We start from the raw sequence: 23,691 nt of genomic DNA on the forward strand, positions 1-23,691 counted from the left end.
ATGACCAGGCTGAAGATCACATAACCCATTACCTTCACAAGCAAGGATTCTGTACATGGATACATTAACGTCACATCCCACCTGCTGCTCAAGACAGCTTTCCAATTCCTATGGCACTGGGAGTGGTGGGGGTTAATTATATAAGAGTTTCCAGAAGTTTTGATTATGTCATGGATGTGTCACACAAATGTACAGCGCAGGAAATAGCTGAACTTCAACACCTAAAATTAAAAATTTTCAACATCCTCTTGTTTCACTCCTTGAGGTTAGTATTGGGTGAGAAGTCCTGCTGGTGACAGCAGGTCTCCATACCATGGGTCTCCTATGGCACTGGGGGCTCTCTTGCTTTTTAATCAACGTTCAGATCTTGCAAGTAGCGTGTTTTCTCCAGAAAGACCTTCAGCACAGAAATCCTTGGCAAGCCTTGCTGCTGGCTGTATCAAGGCCATGTCTGACTGACTGTGAAAGATGCTACAGCCTTGGGAACACCACATGGCATTCGCAGCACCACTGATGACTGCCTGGTGTGGAAGTGCATTGCTTTAATGAGTGCAAGTGCTCTGCCAGGCCCTTCTTGCTCATGCTCAGAAGAGGTGGACCTGCTCCACGGCTAAATGATAATAATTAGCACACCACCTCCATTGCGTAGCTGAGCATATGCCAGCCAATATATACCTATTTTGCAAATAAAAGACTTCTTTGGCTTTTTTTTTGCATCTCTGAATTGCAGGCAGCCTAGCAGCCCACGGCTCCCCTAGACCACTTTGGAGCTGGGCAGTGCCAAGTTCCTCCGAGATGCACACAGAGCTGTGTGCTCTGACAGCCCCCTGATGCCCAGCCACATTTCCTCGCTTGGCTTTTGGACTGCACGGACAAAACACCAGGCAAGATTTCCACTAATTCCTCCAATTTACAAACACAGCAAAGTCAGCCATGCAAAGACAAGTTTAACATTTCTGCCTCTTGCCACTGCTCTTGGGAAGATGAGAGCAGCACAGCTGTAAATACTGTTACATCTTGTGACATGTTCCAGCCCTTTCTAAACAAATCCAGTTTTGTTTTGTTTTGCAGACATCCTCCCTCGCTGCCCTAGGAGACATTCCCCTCTCCCACATTAGCAGATGGGACAAGTTTTCTTGTGCAAAATGAGGGCCCCTTCCATCTTTGCATTTTGGCTGAGCTCTCAGGGTGGGAACAGCCCTCTGGTGATTTCAGCCTCACAGGCAGCAGAGCTCAGCTCAGGTTGACCCCTGGCTGGGTGGTTCTGGTGCCAGTCCCTGTAGCTAGCTGGTCCCTGAGCTGCCCCCAGCCCTCCACGAGTGCTGGATGCTCATCACACCACCAAAGCAAGGACAGCAAACACATTCTCCAAATTCCTTTTTTTTGCATCATTTTGAGCTTGAGATAGAGGAAAATAAAATTTTCTGCCAGCAAGACTTGCATTTAATCATAGCTTTTCCTTTTTTACCCTTGAGGTACTCTTACACTGGGGGTTGGTCTTGGAGCAAACTCCCAGAGCAAGGAGGCCTCTGGAGTATCAGTCACTCCTACATTTAGAACCATAAAATCATTAAGGTTGAAAAAAACCCCTAAGGTCATCCAGTCCAACCCCAACCTGTCCCCACCATGCCAACTGACCATGTCAGTGCCACATCTCCATGGTTCTGGAACACCTCTGGGGACAGTGATTCCATCACCTCCCTGGGCAGCTGTGCCTCTGCACGACCACACTTTCTAAGGAGAATTTTTCCCTAGTATCCAATCCAAACCTCCTGTGGTGCAACTTGAGGCCATTCCCTCTCGCCCTATTGCTGTAACCTGGGAGAAGAGGCCAACCCCCACCTCGCTACAACCTCCCATCAGGGAGCTGTAGAGAGTAATAAGGTCTCCCGTGGGTCTCCTTTTCTCCAGACTGACCCATCCCAGTTTCCTCAGCCACTGTCCATAACACTTGTGTTCCAGAGCCCTCACTGCTCTATCGCCCTTCTCTGGATGTGCACTGTGGCCTCCATGTCTTTTTCGTAGTGAGGGGCCCATAACCAAAGACAGCACTTGAGGTGTGGCTACACCAAAGCTGAGTGCAGAGGGACAGTCACCTCCTGCTCTGCTGGCTGTGTTATTTCTGATACAAGCCAGGACGCCATTGGCCTTCTTGGCCACCTGGGCACTCTGTTGGCTTATATTCAGCCTAGTGTTGACCAACACTACCTGATCCATTTCTTCCACGCAGTCTTCCAGCCACTGCCTCAAGCCTGCAGCAATGCCTGGGGCTGTTGTGACCAAAATGGATCTAGCACTTGGTCTTTTTGATCTTCATCCTATTGGCCTCAGCCCAGCAATCAGCCTGCCCAGATCCCTCTGTAGGGCCTTCCTATCTCCAGGCAGATCTACTCTTCCCTCCATCTTGGTGTCATCTGTGAACTTACTGTGGCTGCTCTCAATTCCCTTATCCAGATCAACAATGAAAATATTAAACAGATATTAAAAATATTTGCACTGGTCTCAAGCTCCTCTGATTTCCTGCACATATTAAATGCAGCAGGAATTGTGCAAACACATCCTGAGAAGCATGGCTGTGCAACACGATGACATTTAGCACCAACAAATTTCTCACTCACTTTGCTGTGCTACGACTGGCAGTGCCATTAACCACATGGCCCCTCCCAAAATAGCTCGTCTTCACGAGCTGGGGACCAAAAAGCCACCAGATCTGCTGCTTCCTCTCCCAGCATCTCTCACTGCTGGAGCAGTGGTTCCCTCATGCTCAATGCTGAGCTAAGGCACACACACAGTTATCCTCAGCAATAAGATGCCTGTCAACATATAAACCAATTAGGTGCAGCTTTTGTGTTCATAATAAAGCTGGGCAAAATGCTTTCTCTGAGTAAGTGCTTTCAAGTGCAAAATAGCTTCTGAAAGAATCTGACAGTTTGCACATGAGGTTTCGGTTTGTTCAGGGTTTGGGTTGTTTTAATGGTAGTAATGAAAATTCTTGCATTGTTTCAAACCGAGGGACTCAGTCTGGGTTTTCAAGAATGTTTCCTACACACGTACACACTTTCAGATGTCCTTTCTTTCTCCTTAAGTCATTAGAGGAGCATGGGAAAGGAAAAGGAAGAAATAGTGGTTGAGAGAAACACATTGGAAACAAGGATTTTCTGCCTTTTAATCAAATAAACTTATTTAAAATCCAGGTTTGTGTGTGTTTCCAAGGAAGACACACGCTTGGGGCGGGAAGCAGCTATCCTTTCCATTTCCATTTTCTGATTACCAGTTGACCACTGGTATCACAGCCTGACTCTTCCCTTAAAGACAACCCTGAATTCTGGATGGAATAGGAATAGGGAAATACAGGCATCTCAGTGAGATTACGGCTGCCCCCAAGCCTCTTTTTCCCCCATGTAGAAGAGCTGAAGAACACCAAATTGGTCCTATGTGTCACATAACTTTTCAGAGGACAGCATGAACAACTCCCATTTAGTCTCAGCGGAGGCGTTAACCAAGTTTTGTGCTCGAGCTTTAAGCACAGGGCACTGTGGTGAGGCTGCATGATTTATATTTATAATAATTTTTTAAAAAGCTCATAAAAATGAGGACCCTGAGAATGACTTTAGCCTCATCGCAGCCACGCAGCTGCACGGCTAATTGCTATTTCTTGCCGATAACATGGGAATTACAGATATTAAGTCATTATCATCTCCCTCTAGTGGTTACGCAGCTCCGCCAGCCCTGCACACACACAGAATTGCAAACAGAAAGGAGGAGCCGCAGAGAAGCTGAGTGTGCAGCCCGGAGCCCTCTTTGCACAGCTCGGAGATTAAATGCAGCATTTTGATCTGGCTGGCTGAGCACACGAGCTCTCCTCCTCCCTACCATGCCCTAAGCCGTCACACAGCATCTCTAAATGACTGGAGCTATCTGCTCATTGAGAGCAGAACATAGCGAGGCCATCAGGACTGTGCTACAAAGATGTTGGTGATGCTGCTTGCATCGGACCCACACTGGGACTTTCCCAGCTTGGGGTCGCAACATCACCTTGAGAAAAATGGGTGCTTTGGAGCAAATGGCTGGGGGCCACCAAAGCATTATTCTGGCAAAATCACACCCCTGGCACCTGCAATTCCCATTCAATAGATTCTGAAGTTGTACGGGTGCATTTCCTATGGTTTTAGGGATGGATCAGCCGTGGGATGGAGCCACACAGGCGTGCTCTGCCCTCAGCCCACCTGCTGCAGCTGGAGGGGCTTTGTTCCACCTCCCAGAGGCACAAGGGAGGGAGACGTGAAACCTACCCAAAGACAAAGGAAAGGCAAAGCCATCCGTCACAACAAACAGCCTCACAACATGTGCAAAAGCAATTGCCAGAAACAAGTGGAATCCAGTTCCCTGCTCATGCAACAGCAGCGAGGAGATGCAACGGCAGCATGAGGAGGCAGAGCACTTAGGGCTGGCAACGTCCTCAGATGGAAAGTGCTTGTACTTCACCCTACAAAGCAGCTCCAGCCCTCAGAATGTACCTGCAGCCTTCATCTCCCATAGCTGGAGGTCTGTTCTTGGAAAACAGCCCAACATGTAGCACTCAAGCTGCAAGTTCACACCATCTCTCTGCACAGGACAAGCAAGACACAGTCAGACACAGATTTTGCAGTTTTGCATGAAAAAAAAAAAAAGAGTTTGTTGGAGGAGAAGGGCCAAGGGGTTGAGAGAGGTATGTACCTATGTATGGGAACAAATAGATTTCAATTTATAGAAAGAGGAATCAGCAAAACCCAATAAAGCACGAATGGGTTGTTGCACTCCCAAGGGCTGCTTTGAAATCCAAAGTGTTGTGTTCTGAAATGGACACAGACCTTAGGGAAGTGGGGGAGCAGACAGCAATGGTTTCATAGACTGTGGAATGGCTATTAAAAAAAAAAAAGAAAGAAAGAAAGAAAGAAAGAAAGAAAGAAAGAAAGAAAGAAAGAAAGAAAGAAAGAAAGAAAGAAAGAAAGAAAGAAAAGAGGGAGAAAAAAAGAAAAAGCAGATGGCAGCCCCTTCGCAGGAGCCATAAAATTTCATGGTGTATTTTCTATCCATGGCTTCACTGTAATTCAAGCCTTTGGGGCCAGCTCTCTCTGTCAGTGGTTCCTGAGGGGCCGTGGAGGGCAGTGTGGAGGAACAGAGGGTGGGCACGTCTTGGACCTGCTGACCACACACTGGGGCTGGAGTGGGAAAGGAAAAGAGAGTTTATGGGAGAAACAGCATCCTGGAGAGATAGCTCAGAGCCCATAGTCTGGAGGCAGATCATGGCCAGGACAGGAGCCTACTTGCCTACTGCCTTCTGTTCACCCCAGTACTTCTGCTCACCCCAATACTTCAGCTTTTTCACTGTCTCAATCCAGACACCTGTCACTAAATGAGATCTAAGCAAGGTTCAACTCAAGACCACTTTGGCTTTTTGTCACCTGAAGCAAGATCCCAGGCATGAATGCAAATAAAACAGACTACAAAGGCCAATGTGCAGGTGCTTCAGTTCCATCACCAGGCACAAGAAGTGTCCTGCACTTTCACTGATGAGATTTGTACCAGTTCTGATGGTGTTTCAGGTTCACACTTGGTCTGTTCCCCAAGCCCAACCCCAGTGCCACCATTTTTTGGTTTCACATCATGTAACACAGTGCTGTGTAAATGGGGCACACAGTCAATGGCCCCACACAACACAGACCCACGTCGCCCATTCACCGTCTCCTGCAGGAGCAAAGCCTCAGCAATCTGCCCATGATATATAAATCAAAGAGAGCAATTGCTATGCTGGATGAAGAAAGGGAAGGAATTACTTTCATTTGACCTATTTTGACACACTGGTTCAAAGACAAAGCATTCCACAGCCATTAGACAATATAAGTAATAATTAGAAATGAAAGCAACAAAAAGTAATTTTTTTTCCCACCTGTTTCCCACTGGAACTACTGCCGTGTGGAGGATGAGAAAAAGGAAGGGAAAAATAAGCACTAAAGTGCTGTGTGCTTCAGTTCCATTTATTTTAGTTATTTCAAGATTTCTCTTCTATGGGTTTGCTAAAATGCTTGTTTCCAAGTGATATCAAAACCAATTGGAAGGGAAGAAATGTTCTCTAGTATTCTTGAAGTTGAAAAATAGAAAGCTTCATTCATATTATGGGGGGATGAATATTACACAGGGACATTATGTAGGATATGTAACAGCAAAGGGAACATGATGCTGAGGGTAAGAGCACAGAAATGCACCAGGGCCTGGGTACCATTTTCTCCTGCGAACCAGCTGCCCTCCCCACACTCCATCTCATGTATTTCTCATGGCACCAGGTAAACCAAACCATTTAAACCATTTTCTAACAGAACCACAGAACAGAAGGAGGGAAGAATTAAAAGGAGTTTCTTTCCCTATCCTTGAGTGTCACTGAACCCCCGTTATTGTTGCATAAAGAAACCCAGAGATACAGTTGTTCAGGAAACTATGCGTTGCAATTATTTCTATAGAAAGATCTCCCAGGTGCACAACACTGCAGGCACAGAGATCTGTTCTGGCTGTTTGTGAGCTGTCGGTGTTGGTACGTTCTCCCCAGATGTGGCATCATTCCCTCAGTGTGCAGCCAGAAGCACCAGTTCTGCTAATAAAAAGTTCCTCAGGAGGGTTACAGAAGAGCCAAGGTCTTCATTAAGGGCTTGGGTCATTTCATTGGTCTGTTCTAACTAATGCAATAATATTTGCAAAAAGGCCAGGTGGATAAAGGAGTAAGCAAACAACGTCAGCAGTTTCCACGTAAAATAGACCCTTGACCATGACCATGGCCATAACCATGACCATGTGGCTGGAAAAATGATGCTTCCATCAAAAAAGGGACATTGCACCTTATCCTACTTGCTAGAGTTTGCACTCGGTTTGACTCACTGCTTGTTTTTATTCAAGAATTTGCCCTAGGGATGAGCAGGCCCATGCTGAATTAATGCAGGATTTGCTCAGCCACACAAATGGTGTCCTGGTGCTCCTCTGCCCTGGTTGGATGGGTAGGAGTGGAAGTTTGACTTTGATAAAACAAAATCGTGATGAGTGATGGGTGCATCCCCAGGAAGAAGAAAGGAAAAAAAAAAAAAATACTTTAAGAAAGTAAAGCAAAGAAAAAAAAATCTCATTCTTTTTTCTCCCCGAGAGCTTATTTCCTAGTTCACTTTATTAAAAAAACAAAACTAACCAAAAACCACAAAGTTCTTCCCCCAAAAAAGTGGAAAAGAGTGTCTCTGGTTTTAGAAAATTTCAGTACAACGTAAGGAAGTCGGAAATCTGGCAGTAGAGCAGAGAGCATCCTCCTGCCCCAGCCCATGCACTTTGCCCTGGTACCAGCTGCATTTTAGGGCTGTGCCAGCACTTCCTGGAGCTCTCCCTCCTCTGTCACCCCCAAATTGCTCTGCTGTCTGTGGGATGCTTGTCAGACACAGGGCACCCAGGAAGATGAAACGTGAAATGTTCCAAACAGACCAAAGGAAGCATTCTTAATGCGAGTAATTATCCTGTGGCGCTTCCTGCCATGCGATACAAGAGAAGCAAATAATGCAGAATAATTCCTCAAAGACTCAGTTACCGAGTTGAATAACAGCATCAGCTGCAGTCTCACTGCCTCGGTCCAGTATTATGGAGGCTCCTGGTCCTTGTGCTTCAAACTAATCCCCTGCTGGGATTAGAAAAGCAAACAATATCTGGGTATCAGTGACACTCACAACTTCAGGTAATGAGGAGGGATAAAGCGGTGCTCCTGGGGGCTGCTGGCGGAGGAGATAAAGCATTGGCTCTGCTTGCTTCTTTTTCCATGTGCTGGTTTAGTTTTGCATTCAGTGCAGAGGAAGCCTTTCTCTAATGGGGATATCTCTCTATTGCTTAAAGTTATCTGCTTAAACACGAAAAGCATCGTAACGGGATAAGGAGGCTGTGTTTTTCTGCACCAAACAGCGTGTTTGGCATCTGCCAGCTCCTCCTGGGCACCCCCAGTTCTCGGCAGTGTATATCACAGTCGTAGCCTTTCAGATGCTCTTCCTGTGTCCCACACCAAGCAGTGCATGGCCACACCGTGTCCCTGCTGTCATGCACGGCCACTCCTCTCGAGCAGGTGCCATGGGTTGGCAGTGTCCTTAAGGAGCAGCTATTTCGTGTCCTTACACAGTAACCCCGATGCTGCTACACGAGTAAATGGCGAAGTTACACATTAGGTCGTAACATTTCAGGACCTATTAGGAACAAAAGTGCCTTTGTGAGCACGCGGGTTACTGAATAACCTCCTCCATCCTCATAAAAAGCAGTGAGAGGTTGCAAGCTTTTTTCTTCTTTTTTTTTCAGCAGGATCTGGTTTATATGCAAGGCAGGATCCTGAGGCTCTTTTTGCATCCCCACAGCTTGCCTGCCTTGCTCTGAGCCCATCAGCTGTCCTCAGTGCAGGACTGAGTCCTAAAAAAGCTTTTGGGTCCTAAGACAAAGGGCTGTGAGGTTTGGCAATTTAGGGTAGGAGCAATAATACCCCTGAAACGCCCAACCCGCCCATCTTTGGCTGCGTGACATCTGCTCAATCTACCCTTGAGCTAATGGGAAAACAAATCAGGGCTTTCGGTTGAGTTTTGCAACCCTTTGGGGAAGGAGAACAAGCTACGTGTGGCCATGCTGCAGTTCATCCACTGGCACAGAGCACCCAGGTTAACAACCCTGATGTCAAAACCTGACCTCTCCCAGACTGCTGTGGTTGGTCAGCACAGCTCTGCCAGGGAGCCCTCCGGCTGTTGACTGGCCCAGCAGCAAGGTGGGAGGTGTACATAACCCCCCAGCCACCTGGTGCATCCCAGCTCAGTGGTTTGCCCTGACTGCTTGTCACAGCAGCATTTCTCAATCATTGGAACACAGCTGGGTGCTGAAGGCTGCTCACCTCCCTGCTGCTTCCCCATCTGCTATCGCCCCTGGGCTACCTCCTAACCAGCTTGCTCCACCTCCAAACTAGCCACATTTCTTTTTGGATTAGCCCTAATGGTCACAGCAGTGCACATCAAGCCCTCTGCCCCGTTTCTGTTCCAAATTTCTCCGTAGCACTTGCTGATGCACATCCAGCCTGCAAGCGGAGTATGGTAAGAAGCCCTAGAGCTCAAACAGTCCATCAGGGATGCTGAGGTGCCCCACAGCTCTCTGTTCTTGCACCCAACCCACATGGTACCAACCATGTCTCTAATGTCTACCTATCATCTCTCACCTCTGTGTGGAGATCTCCTGCTGGAGCCCCCCTGCACAGAGCCTGGGAACCACCCGTCCTGTGCTGTTTGACCTTCATTTCCTCTTCTGAGCTAAAGAGAGCAATCATCCCAGAACCTAGCTTCCCAGATCTCACACTTGAAGGAACATTAATGTTGCTGTAACTGATTACACTACATGCATTAAATAAAGTGGCATTACCCACCATGTGCAATGAGACATCATTGGGCAGTGTCAGATGCTCAGGATGCAGCATCCAAGGGTGCTTTTGCCATCATGTTACCCAAAATCCCAACAAAAGCAGCTGCAAAGCCAGCACAGAAGCTCTCCCATTGCTATTCCCAATCCAGCACCCAAACCACTGAGTAATGCACTTAAAAGCACATCTATAAATAAATTCGTGCTTTATATAAACCTAATTAGAATACACTGGCAAATTATCCAAGGGGGCTGGCAGACACATACTTTACTTCAGGTGTCAGCCACAGGAGAGCGTTATGGGTTTCACATTACAGGGAATGCATTGTGTCTGAGTTATACTGCACTTAGCCTGTAAGTGAAACAATAACAGCTTGGTCTGTGGAGATAACACCCCAGATCAGCTCCTTACAATAAATTAGTGAAACGCTCCACTCCCCAGCTCTGCAGTCTCACACCTCTAAGTATCAGCTCAAACTCTGAGGGTTTGATGGAAAAAATGGTGTTAAGTCTCATGGTGTTTGAGGAATTTCCCAATATGCACTGAATTAACTTTCTGGCTGCACTAAACAGAGCAGGAGAAAACAGCCCCATAGGAGACAGATGCAAGGCGAGAGATCCAAGCAGCTGTTTTGCAGATGAAATGAGATTGAGATTAACAGTCACACTTGGAAAAAGGTCTTTGTCCGTAAGTAACAACATTAACTCACATGCACAGAATCATTATGGTTGGAAAAGACCACTAAGATCATCCAACCCCAACCCATTCCACCAAAGTCACTGACCACGTCTCTCAGTGCCACATCTCCATGGTTTGTGAACACCTCCAGGGGCAGTGACTGCCCACTTCCCTGGGCAATTGTGCCAACGCCTGACTGTTCACTCTCTTTGTTTCCCCTAGCCTGGCATTTTGAGGATTTGTCTTAAATCTTTGAAGCCTTGCTCATCCACTTCAGTTGGAAAAAAAAAAAAAACATACAAAAAACTCTCATCATGATTTGCTGTTGTAAGAAGACCAAAACAGTGAAGTCTTGTTCAAAACAGCAGCATCTTTTCCAGGCTAAGCAGGTGGAAGAAAGCAGGCTTCATGGGTACAACCCCACAAAGGTTGTGCACCAGCGAGCTGAAAGTGCCTTTTTCTTCCTTATTTTTTTCCTTATTTGTTGTTATTTACATAAATCCAAAGTCCTGAAGGAGAAAAGGAATGGTCCCGGTGCCGATCAACCCAAATTAACCCATCAGGATCCTCTGGATCCTCTCCCTTCCCCACTTCAATGGGAGCATCCCCAGAGCCCGGCTGCACGTCCCTCAGGACTCCGCTCATTTAGGCCACTGCAGATAACACGAGTTTGTTTTCAGGGAGGCAAAGCAACCTGTCCATAAGGATTTCTCACGCTTCATGTGACAGCTCTGGTCAGGGGAAATACAACATTAGCTACATCGAAAGAAATCATAGAATGAATAAATTATAAAAGCATTCAGGGCTCCTGTCTGGGGTATTATTTCACATGCTGGTGCCGAGCAGGTTAAAGGAGCATGTTTGGCTGTTATTGCATTCCCAGATCTGCTTGCAGGGCTTCGCCATAGCCGTGAAAGTGAGATGATGGACACGAGTTCCTGCCAGCACAGCAGGACGAGGCACTGGCTGATGTCACATCGCCTAAAGAAAGGCAGCCCAAGCACTGACCTTACCAGCACCAAGGGAGCAACGCCTTACAGACACAGCCAAGTGCAAGTCCATCCAAATACAGCCCCAAACTGCAGTTTTACAGAGCACAGACAGTGCCTTCATCCCTGTCCTCCTCCTCACCGCCCAGCACACCATCACTACTTGGCTTAGCCAGCACCCACCACCACCATTCGTACACACGCCCACCATTTCACAAAGGAGGATTTCAAAGAGCTTTGCAAATATCACACAGTTAAGCCTCCCAACCCCGGTGTGGATGGGCTGGGTATTATTCATCACAGTTTCTCAGCTGTGGAAGTAGAGGCAGAGGAGCCATTAAGTGATTTATCTGGTATCACACAGAAAGCCTACAAGAGAATTAGGATTATCACCCAGATCTCTGGATTAACAAGCCTTTTTTAATGCAATTTAGTCCTGATCAAAACCATACAGTCCACTCTGTGGCTTCGCTCACATGGAGATTTCTAATTGTGCAGAATTTATACAGTCACATTTTTTCTAATGCAGGAATTTTCACATACACAGTTGTATTTTTCATGTATACAGTTGTGGGATTTTTTTTTATTATTCCCAGAAGATGACAAAAGGCAAGAAAAAGGGAGCAAACTAGCATTTCAGTCAGCAAGCTCGTGCAAAGTTTGCACCTTTGCCTTTCAGAATAGCCATCAATGGGATTTCAGTCCGATGATTCCTACAATTATGGGGAGCAGAACCCAAAGACAGGGGTGTTGGTCCCAGAACAACCTCTCTTGCGAACACTGAGCACTGAGGTGAGAGCTTGGCTATACAGAGGTGAGGGGTTTGCTGCCATTCCCAAAATGGGGCCAGGGGCTCGCTTGGGGTGATTGGTGGGTGAACGCTGTTGCCTTTGGCATGAAAGAGCTCCCTGGGTCGCTGTAAATTATAACAAAATGGTATTAATTTTGGCCTTTTACCCACAGAAATAAATGCCTTTTCAGGACTAAAGCCTACCCACACATAGGCTACAGGCCTCACCGGGGGAGAAAAAGGGCAGCTCAGAGCCAGAGGCAAAAGCAGGGCTGTGCTGCTGCCTCATCAATTTCAGCCCCGCTCCTCATCACAAAGGGCTTTCATCCACCCTGCTGCATGCCCACGGTCCCCATCAGGCTGATCTCCCCAGGCAAGCAGTAAATTGCATCCCCTGCAGCCAGCCCCAATGCTGGCCCATATGGTGACCCCAGTTCTGGCCCATGGGGCTCAGGTGAGCCCGAGCTCCCACCCCGATGTTCCCCACGTCGGCCCTGTGGGTGACTTTAAGGCACATCGTCACTGCTGCCTCCCAGAGGTGCCATTTACCATCTGGAGTTGGGCATGGATTTCACACTAAGGCATTACCTGCTGAAAGGCAGACTTTCCTGCGAGATCAAGTTGTTTGCATTTGGAATGTAGCTTGGTTGTGGAAAAAAAGAAAAACGCTGTAAAATTAAAATAGTGGGGTTTCGAAGCAAAACACTTCGGTTTTCTTTCGAAACAGCATCCAGAAGTGAGAACAAGCTTCATTTATAGAAAGAATTTAGAAAGGATTAAAAACTTAAAGCCAACAGAATATTTTCTGTCTGACTCAGGACCAGATGGTGGAATGGAAAAACAAAAAAAGACAATCCTCACACCCAAAATAAATTAAAAAATAAAAATAAAATCAGCCCCACTGCCTTCATTTCCCTCTTTCTATATAAAAAAAAAATCGCATCAATCCTGTCCAGATTCAGCAAGTCCCACTAAAAACAAATCCAGGTTCCCAATCCCTCTTCACTGATAGAGCTGCAGATCAGACATGGCTGGTGTAAGGGATTCCAGCCAAGATACCCCCAAACCCATTGATATCTCCACAGAGCCCCATGGCTGGTGTGTGAGAAGCAAAGATACAGTTCCCATTGCTCCCATTTTATTCTGCCTGGTGCCAAATGGTCCAACACTTTCGGCCCTGAGCTTCTGGGGGAACCTCAAGATTTTACTCTCAGCTCATTTATTTGTGGCCCTGAGAGACATGGTTAGTGGGCAGCGTGGGGATGGGTTGGTGGTTGGCCTAGATGATCATTTTTGTATTTTCCAACCTTAATGATTCTATGAATCAATCTATCAATCAATCATTCTACTCCCGCTGCATGGAACACAACCATTGCACATAGGTCTTATATTCTAAAAGCCTTCTTGGCCCTTAGCCCTGATGTTGGCCATCCTCTCTCCAAACCAAAGCTTTGCAAGGACCTTCAGATGTGCCCACAGCAAGCTACCATGGATGGTGCAAAATCCCAGCCCATAGAGCCAACACCATGAGCAGAACCTCAGAGACCACTGCAGAGAGCGTGCTCAAGGATGAGGACAGCATGCACGTTGCAACTACAGGTTGAGGCTGTATTTTTTTAATTGTCTACAAAATGAAAACACGTCGATTCCAAGCTCTTTACTGCTGTCACATCTGAAAGGGATTTTGCCACTTTGGTGTCAGAAAATTGGGTCTGCGAAGGAGCTGTAACAAAAATCTCTCCTGATAAGGAGGCAAATCGTTTGTAAATTGAGCCATAGTGTCTTTGGTTGTGTGACATTAATTTAATTCTCTTACTGCAGTGCATAGACAGAAACAATCTCTACCTACTTCACGATCATAGACAAAATGGTAATAAGCGTATAACAAGGAGCCCTGGAAACAAATAATGCCGGGTTTCTGAAGGGATTGTGTTTTGGAGTATTTGCATTTCAATGGGACAGAAAGCATCATTTCTCAGCAGTGCTTTGCCAAACTCTCTGGAGCACCCTTTTCTTTCTGTTGATTAATCATTTCATGCTCAGAGCCCTTTGAAACAGCGCTGCTTCAAGCAAGCAGATAAGTGTACATCTCTTCAGATAAATGGTGAACCTTAAGGCTCTGCTGTTTGCTCTTTTCAGCTACTTCAGCTCCTAAACTAGCAAACACACAACACATTTTCTAGCTGCATAAGAAGAGGCAGTGGATGTGAAGGACTGAAGCAGTGCTTCCTTACAGGTCCTTCAGCTGGGGCTGGGAAATTACAAAAGCCAATCTAATAAAAAGGTGATTTTTTCCAAGTGCGCAGCATGATTAAATATCAGCCAATTAAAGTTCTGATTTAATATAAAACCTGAACGTTTCCAAATGCATAAAGCAGTTGACACCAGCATGACACCTGCCCTTTCCCTGCAGCTCTCCATATGGAAAAGAGATCGACCTGTTTTCCCCGTGCTGCTCTGCAACAGAGGAGCTTGGACTGAGCTAAATTCACCAGCGAAAGTCTCAAGCTCAGGTCCAAACTGCAGACCTGTTTTGCTTTTGCCAAGTCCTCAGGATGCTTTATAGCAAATAAAAGAACAGAACAGTGTCAAACCTCTCATGCAGGTTGGTCATACATGTCTGAGAATGACAATGGCAGATGCTATGTGGGGAGAGCACATGAGCCCTGCTGCTTTCTGCAGTCCCTTCCTTTTGTACCGTGCAAACTGCTGAGTGTGGGATGCTGGAAGCACCCACTGCTCCATTACTGCGGTGTCTGCATATGGTGCTTCCTGCAAAGCCTTTTTAAAGTTCCCCATTAGAACCATTCTCATCAGTTTGCAGACCTCTCCCATGAAGCTTTCTCATCTCCAAACTGAAGAGTCACAGCCACAGAAGCAGCTTTTCCATCCCCATTTCAATGCAACACCTGTTCCAGTGATACCAGTACTGATTTCACTAAGCTACTTTACTAGAGATAAAAAATGAGACAGGTAAGTGTACATTTTTGAGGAAGCGTGCTGCACAGGGATGAAATTATGCTGGTACACCTATGCAGGGAGCAAGAACCCAGGGGGGTTCAGCTCAGGTCCAAGAGCAGTAACATTCCCTTAACACTTGAAGGAGTCCCATTTTTCATCACCATGAAGCCATCTTCTTTCCAACCAGAGACCACTGGGTCCCACTCGGCAATCCCTGCCCGACACTGCAGTGCATGAAGTGAACACAGGCATCATGAGTGTTGGAGTTCCCCTTCCTCCTCAAAGGAAAGAAGAAGGGCAGTGACACGAACAACAGGCAGCTTGAAAGCTGACTGATATTTTTTGAGCCACCAGGGAAATTGAAACTGGGTTCAAATTTCATTTTAAGTGATCGTTCCCCATTCCTAGTGCTCACATACATCAATGTCACAGGCGGTGGGTAATATATTATACATGTATTCCATGAGTGACTACACACTCAAGTATGAAATAATTTGTGTTCCACTTATGTACATATGAAACTACTAATCAGCAAAAGGCAAAGTTTCACAGGAAAACAAAAATCCAAAGCTTTATCAAATGTCAAATGCAGAAGTAGTATTGAAAATACAGTGGGGGGAGGGGAGAGAGGAATAACTTAAAAAGAGAAAGGGAACAAACAGACCAAACTACAAACCCAAATCGATGTTTTGGTTTGGGAGGGCATGGAGGAACCTAGGCTGTGTTTCTGGGGAGCTGAACCTTTTGTTCTTACGACGTGCTGCTTTCCTGACCTCCGCACATTCTCACACTTCCACTAACCAGATTAACTCATGAGCCTGCACAAACATTCATTGGCCGAGCCCACGGGAACTGCTGCTGTTTTTTGAGAAACCCTCTGGGATTTCCAGTTCTCATCAGTTTGGACAGCAGCATGTGAATGCTGCCATCCTGGCAAGTTACCCAGGAGCTGTGCAGGGGAAAAGAATCTGCAAGAAGTTTTTAATAGACACAGTGGAATGCATTGGCTATTCCATTCTTTTTTCCTTTCCAGCAGGTCTTTGCCATGCCAAGTCGGGAGGACATAAGGGATACATGCATTGCTCTTGCAGGTAATATACCTCTGATATTATCCATGGTTTTCCTACCCTTACACTGAGGGAATTCTAGATCTATTCTGGCAGAGCAGCATTTCATGAGGCATTTACACCTCCAAGCGTAAGGTCTGACTTCTCCTTACATAACTGAACATGGTAACAAACATATTCTTGAAAGGATTTACCAGTATCTTATAGTAAGAAAATAACAGGAGAACACACAGGGTGGGTGTATGCCCCTTCATGTAGCATAAAGGCTGCCCAAAGGATGCTCAGACATGGCACGGTTCAGCACTGAGAATGTCCTGGGATGTCTACTGCAGGATGAGCAGGAAGGGAAATTCATGTGTTCCTCCCCAGCCCTCTTCTGTAGCTCACCCCATAGGGAGATAGACATCTGTCCTTCTTCTAGGAGGGAGCTAGAGAAATGGGTCCATCCTGATGCTTTTTAATCTTGGACAGCCCAATGAGATGGTACATCTAAGGCAGCACACATCTCGTTTGTTTTTAATGAAACCCAGTTCCAAAAAGATTTGTGAGAATTTTAATTTTAAAATGTGTAACTCAAGCCAGAACCACTTGTGCCTTTGCTTTTCTTGCTTTGATCTTGGCTAAAACACATTACAAAAATAACATCTAAGAGAGAGAGCAATGAGCAAAGCCCAACTCAAGGAAAAGTTGTGTCTCTATACAAGCACACACGTGCCATCCTCTTTCAAAGACATCAGTTTGATAACTCTGTCACAAGGAGATCTATTCAAGCTCACAGCTCTTATGGGCAAAGAACTGCTACATTTTAACCTGAAATGCATCTCAGTCTGATATTATTTTCCATATAAGCCTGTTTTATAGTATCTCACATCCGGGTGAGCTCTAACAGTCTATTTCTCACGGAGCAGCTATATCCCACTCTTAGTGAAACCTCTTCTGTTTAACATCCACACTGCAGCTTAATAAATGCCACACTGTCATTTCCTCCACTTGCTGGTTTTTGCAAATGTCAAAGGGCAATCTCATAGCAAAAACTAAGCTTGGAAAAGGGAAACACCAGCTACCAATAATCTCAGAAGGGTTTGCCATGCAAGTTCTTTCAGGTTTACTTTGTGCTCATGTTTATTTTGAAGAAATCAGAGGATTTATTAGCACTGTCTGAAGCCATGCTGTGCTGAACACCAGCCAGCTGCCAGTGGAAACTACAGATCGAGAAGATATCCCTCATTTTCAAAACCTCAAAGCATCAGATGGCCTCTCCCTTTTCTAGTGTACAATAAAGTGAGCAGAAAAGTCAGTTTGATTCAAGGCTTGCTTGGAGATATTCATAGGCCCATTTGGCATTCCTTAAAAAAAAAAAAAAAAAGGCAAAACAAACAAACAAAAAAGCTTAAGCTAGTATTTCAGCATATTGAGGAAAAAAAAAAAAAGGTGAAACTCTTGATTAACCACAATCCTCAAGTTACTGTGAAATTTATACAGGGAACACTGAACTATTCTTCCTCCTCTGTCCTGCATTCAGTCAAAACAATATTATTAAAATATACATCACAGGCATTAAAGAGGCATTGAGTCCAAGCCAGTGCACTGCGTTGCCATTGGGGGTTTGGAGGGAAAAGGTGAATGGGCAGAGATGTTATCAAAATTGAAGTGGTTTTTTATGATGAATGTAACTGAGTGACAAACCATTGCCTAAACCAGACCAGCCCTGCATGTGGAGCAAACAGGCACAGTGTCTGCCTGTGCCTCTCGCCATGGCCAAGCCCATGCGTCCCTGCACCATCCAAGGTCTCACCCTTGCATGGGAGGATTCTGTGTTTCTACACAAGAAAGGCTCATCTATTCATAGTTCTAGGGCAGAAATCCAAAAAGGCTATTGGAAGCATTCTGCTCCACAGTGAGAAGCTGGCCTGAAACAAGGGCATCCTGTGGGGCTGCTCCAGACACACGCTTGGCCAATCATCCGCCCGATCTGCAGGAAGGCAGCACTGAGACAAGCAGGCACAAGGCAATATTCTGCTAGGGATGGGCCTGGGGCCTCTCTTACACCATGTATTCTTTGTCCCGAGCTGCTGTGCAGAAGGGAGGCGGGTGATGGATGCTGCCCCAACCCAACAGCATCGAGGCCTCCAGGCCTTGACCCATGCAGGTTCCAATTAGCCAAAATTAGTCAGCTGTGGCCAGGGTTTGTCTTCTCTTAAACACCTAACTGTGTGAAAGCAACAGTCCCTTTCTGCCCGTCGCCCACTCAAGCCTTTGTGGCTATACACCCTTCCCCGGGGAGCCTCCTCCGGTTTTGTTTCTCCCCTTTGCGAGCCGTGCCGATCATTAAAGGGTCTCAGCAGCCCCATTATCATCCTGGGCAATTCTTAACTCATTAGGCTTTAAAACTGTTGGACTACAGGAGGAAAATAAAACCACAAACCGAGCAAATGCTTCAGCACGATAAAAGGATGTTAATGTTTTACCCCACTGACAATGACGGAATCTGGAGGATAATTATTATGGATATTTCCATGGGTTTAGTGTTACTTTTTCCTGACATGAGGTCCTCCGTGCAGCAACTAATTAAAAATGGAGTTTAATCTGCAGCCAACCTCGGGGGTTGATTTGAATTCTCCCACTGTGAACTTTCAAACACGGGAGCACGTCTGTTTGCACCAACAGGATCCAATATCCTGCCTTTGCGATGGACTTCTTACATTTTGGCAGGCTGCGTGCCTATGATTATGCCAGACTGCAGCATTAATAATTCACCACCTGAACTGATCTTTCAGCATGAAACACAAGTAAAGACGACGTTAAGTGCTGCTTGGATTCCCTTCCACTGCTGCTCCCCTATTGTGTCTTCAGATTGTGCTTAATCTAGTGGGAATTTAGTACTAAATTAAAAAAAGTCACTTCTTAAGAGGTCAAACCCACATTTATGGCTCAGGAGAGAAAGCAGTTTTCCTGTTGAGTTTACCATTAATAACATCTTTGGTTTTTGTTTGAATCTCTGCATCAAAAAGAGATAAAACACTGTTAAATGGAGACGCAGGAGAGGAAGGAGGAAATTTTAACCACTTCCTAGCAAAAAGCTTATTAATGCTCCACCCTCCTTCCCTCTGCTTGTGTGAAGAAGATTACCTGCAGAGATGAGAGGGCATCCCCTCGAGCAGAAGGGTAATACTTTCCAGTTTGAAAGTACTTTCTGCACTGAAACAGAAGAGAAACCTCTTGTAGTGGGAAAAAGAAATGACACTAAAACATTTTATATGGCTGAAAATAATCTGGACCTCTTCACTATGCTCAGATAACTGCCAGCCTCACGTTCAGCTGCATGGGTTCCAGCAAAGGAGCCATGGCCAGGTTCTCCCCAGAGCTTTCTGCAGTGGCACAGCTGCTGTCTGTGCCCTCTGGATCCCAAGCTTTAGCAAGGCATGCATTATATGCCAGGTCTTCCCTTTCTCAGGTGTTGCTGTTATTGTTTCAGGTCAAAAAAAGAATGCGAAGGAAAAAAAAAAAAAAAAAGGAGATGGGAAGAAAAAGGAAGATAACCTCCATTTTGAACAAAGTTTCAGAGTTTTCCATAGAACTTGCTGTTTTCACACACTTCCGTGTGATTTCCTCTGCTGCCTTAATTGTTGCATCCCAAAAGCTATTACAAGGAAGGGAAAGCACTTTGCTTTCTGTCCCAAAATAGGCAGCGCTGCTATTTTACACACATCCACTGTTCAGGTGCCATTATCACATTAACACTCAAAGATCCCAAATAAGGTCAATGCCTTTGTCTGTCAGTCTTTGTACAGTGAAGAGACAGTCCTTGCCCCAAAGACCTTAAAATATAAATAGATAAGACAGACAAAGGGAGAAAGAAAGAACATTTCTATCGTTGCCACAGATAGGAAAAGGAAAGATAAAATGGTTTGCTGAAGGTCAGTGACACAGAGCTGAGGAAAGAACACTCTCAAGTCTCTATCAAGCATCTTTAACCATGGAGCTGTCAAAAAAATAACTCTATGTCCTCCAGTGTTTCATTCAGGCCTCTGCAGTGATGCCCAGGCGGGGAGCTGTAAGGAATCTCTGCAGGCTGTCACTAGTGCTGGGTTTTCAAGAAGTTCTGGAAGGGGTCCCAGGGGCAGTGCCAGGTAGGTCCAAAAAGGGATCCCCAATATCACAAGTTTGGACCTGACCACCAGTAACACAATTCTCAGAGGAAAGCTGGCATGGCTGCTCGTCAGCATCCATCAGCAGAAGTGGATTGCTGCATTCAAGCATCCACCCTCCAAGCAATGGGGTAAGAAAAATACAAAAGCAAATGGGAAAGGGTGCAAGAGACTAAAATCTACCAGTTGTGCCAACCACAGCACTAGGACAGGAAGGAGACCATAGAATCATAGAATTGTCAGAGTTGGAAGGGACCTTTAAAGATCATCTGACCACCTCCCTGCACTGAGCAGGGACACCCACAGCTCCATCAGTGCTCACAGCCCATCCCCTGACCTTGGCTGTCTGCAGGGATGGGGCGACACAACCTCTCTGAGCAACCCGTGCCAGTGAGATGCCTAGTTTAGGTCTACATGCTCCAAAAAAACAGGCATATTAAAAAGACTTCTTGGACAGAAGTGAAAGGACTGAAGGATTCAGTTCCCTACAATGCTTTTCACTTCCATAGACAGCCAGAGGGGGAAAAAAATAGGAAAAAAATGGCATAAGCCAGTCTGCAAAATAGCTTCTTCACCCCCAGTTAGTGGCTGGTGCATGCCCTGTCATCTGAGATTTTCCATCCTTTATTCATTTTTCTGGATGTCAGAGAAAAGAGCCCTCTTACAAGCTTTATGCCCCACTATATCCTATGGCAGCTGGCTCTGTGATTAACTGCGCCGTGTGGTGGCTCTCATCAGTGGCTATGGCATGCCAAGCAGGTAATGTTAGAAGTCTTATGTTGAAGCAGAGTTTAAGAGTGTGTTTAGTTAACCCAGGTTAAGGTCTGCAGTTTCTCTCTCTTTTCTCTGCCTCCCCCCAGCATAACTGGTCACAGAAATTTGTAGGTTTGGGATTTGGTGTTTCTTTTTTTTTTTGAAACCTTTGTCTTCATAGAGCTGCTGGTGTTAGATACACCACAGCAAATATGGATGCATATATAAAATAAGTGGCAATGCATGACAAAAATAAGTCACAGCTCTATCACCAGTGGCTTTCCAGGTGGGATTTGTGTGCTACCTTGGTGCAGGATCGCCAGCTCTGATGCAGGTAATGAAGCTTAATTTTAGAGCACAACAAGCATTTCATCCCATGCAACCATGAGAGCTGGTCCCAGATCAGGCTCTGGATTCGTCCCTGACCCCTCACATTACCACAGTTAATGACCTATAATGATATTTTAACCATGACTGTACCCCAGGTGACCAGTAGAGCTCATGGTTCACCCAAGACACTGACACCTCCCAGTCCTACAGTCCATGACCCACCTTGGCTCTGCCCCCTAAGCTTCCTTTTGGAAACCAACACCTCTTCTTAGACACAGTCTTTCCCGTAAACAACTGAGCCTTGGCTGTTACTGCAGCTACTGCAGCCATCCGGAGCCATTACCAGTGTTTAAAGACAGCTTGAATTACTGATGGATGGGGCACTCCAGCTCACAGTTGTCTTTTGCTGTAACTCTGCTGGTTTTCACAGCCCCAGGGGTTGTTTGTGTTCAGCTCTTCCAGGGACAAGGCAAAGATGTGGGGGTCATGGGAGGATCCTTCCAATGTGCCTGGGACCAGACCCAACCAAGAATGAGAAATAAGAGAGCTGAGAGTAACAGAAGCACACAACCAAGATTAGAAATACAGTCTTTCTAAACAGTATTAATGACACATTCTGCATTGTCAAAGTGACCATCTTTAGCCCAACTTGTGGAATATTTCATCTTTTTTCCCCCTTTCTCACACTGTTGCTCCCTGCTCCACACTTTTCACAGGGACTGATGTCTTCCAATTCCATCCTTTCACATATTTTCCCCAGATGCCTGCAGTACAAACAGTGTGAATAAGAGCAGTCCTGGTTAATAGGGACATTCATGGAGGTGCTCATCTCAAAGCATCTCCTGTAAGGCAGCCCTGTCCTGCCCACACCTGTCCTTTGTCACAGCTGGGCAGCCCAGACCTGGAATCCAATCCCAGGAGGGAGGTTATTTTATCTTCAGAGAAAGGCAAACAGAACAGGCACTCATCGATCTTGAGAAAGAAACATTAGCCAAGTCAAACACACGCAAATGTCTGAAGCAACAGGATGTTCATGATGTAATGCCTGGATTCACCTTGCCAGCTCCTCTTACACCAAGGACAGGCTTGAAGGGAAAGTGAAGAGACACGAACACAGGGCAAAAGATTTGTAAAGAACATTGACCAAACCTACTCTGAATCAGAGCTGGTTGCTCATAACAGCTCAGCTTTAGTGCTGGCAACCTCCACACAGCACTGCCAGACCCAGGGAGTCACCACCAGCTGTCCAATGTGTCCACTTGAGCTGGCTCCCCTCCACTGGGCCGTGTCCTACTGCCTTGTGCCATCCAGCCATCCACTAGGATGATTTCACGGGACTGCTGTGAAAAGTTTTGCCTTTTTATCCTATGGAAGGGCCCCTAGGGAGACGGGGATCTGACTGGGAGAAGAGCCCAGGCAGCTCCAGCTGCAGCCAGCTGTGGCTTTGTGAGACAAAGGCACCTTGGCAGAAAGAGAAAGAAACAGCAGGGCACCAACCCTTCCCCACATCACATGCAACTTTGTGCTAGGATTGATGCAAGGACTCCAGCAAAGAAGCTACTGCTGTCAAACCTACCTTTATCCAAGGCTATGAGCTGTATTTTAGTTATTGGCTCAAACTCTCTCACTTCTGGCCAAAGAGCATGTAGGAGGGATGGGTGTAACCAGCCTCACACTATCCCTTTCTGGAGCCAGCTGACAGTTGTCCCACATCACAGAGTTTGCTCAGAGCAGCAATGGGATGCATAGGGACAACAGGAAAGGATGCATTCCAGGCTTAGCTATAAGGCCATCCATCACAAGTTGGGAAGTTGTTTTGCCCTTAAAGTTCTTAAGATAAGTGCAACATAAAATAACCTTTACAGTCAAAGGGCAGTGAGGCCCTGGCACTGCTGCCCAAGGAAGTGTGAGTGTCCCATCCCTGCAGGTTTTCAAGGTCAGGTTGGATGGAGCCCTGGGTAGTCTGTGCTGGCAGCTGATCACCCTGCCCATGGCAGGGGGTTGGAGCAAAATGGCCTTTAGGGTTCCTTCCAACCTTAATCATTCTACGATTCTATGAAAAGTGGCCTTGGCTTCTTAATTCTACATCTCAACACACAGTGCTCAGCACATCTGAACTAAGGAAACCACTGTGGCTACAAGCACCAGCAGTGATTTAGCTTGTAAACATGCAGGGACAGTCTAGTGGTGTCCATAAGGATTACACTGGTCTGGATTGATTTCAATCACTGATAAAGGCTTACACCATTTTGAAATCCAGTTACCTGGCCAAACAAAAGCCAAAAGATTCACTACTCCTTTGCAAAATCTAGCTGCCAAATGAAGGAATCCCCTTGAGCACAGCCAAGAAAGGCAGCAGAACCTGGGTCCCAGCAACCCTTGGTCTTTTGAAATCTCCAGTGCTTCCCAAGTCTGGCTGGGAGAGATGGCACTGGGAGGAATCATGGTCCTTCCCCTGAAGCCAGTTAGAGGAATGGGAAGAACAGACATAATTAAAAAACACTGGGGGAAAAACTTAATGGAAAGACTGCAAAAT

This window comes from Meleagris gallopavo, chromosome 20 (genome assembly GCF_905368555.1).
Source record: "Meleagris gallopavo chromosome 20, MGAL_WU_HG_1.1, whole genome shotgun sequence".
Classification (NCBI taxonomy): Eukaryota; Metazoa; Chordata; class Aves; order Galliformes; family Phasianidae; genus Meleagris; species Meleagris gallopavo.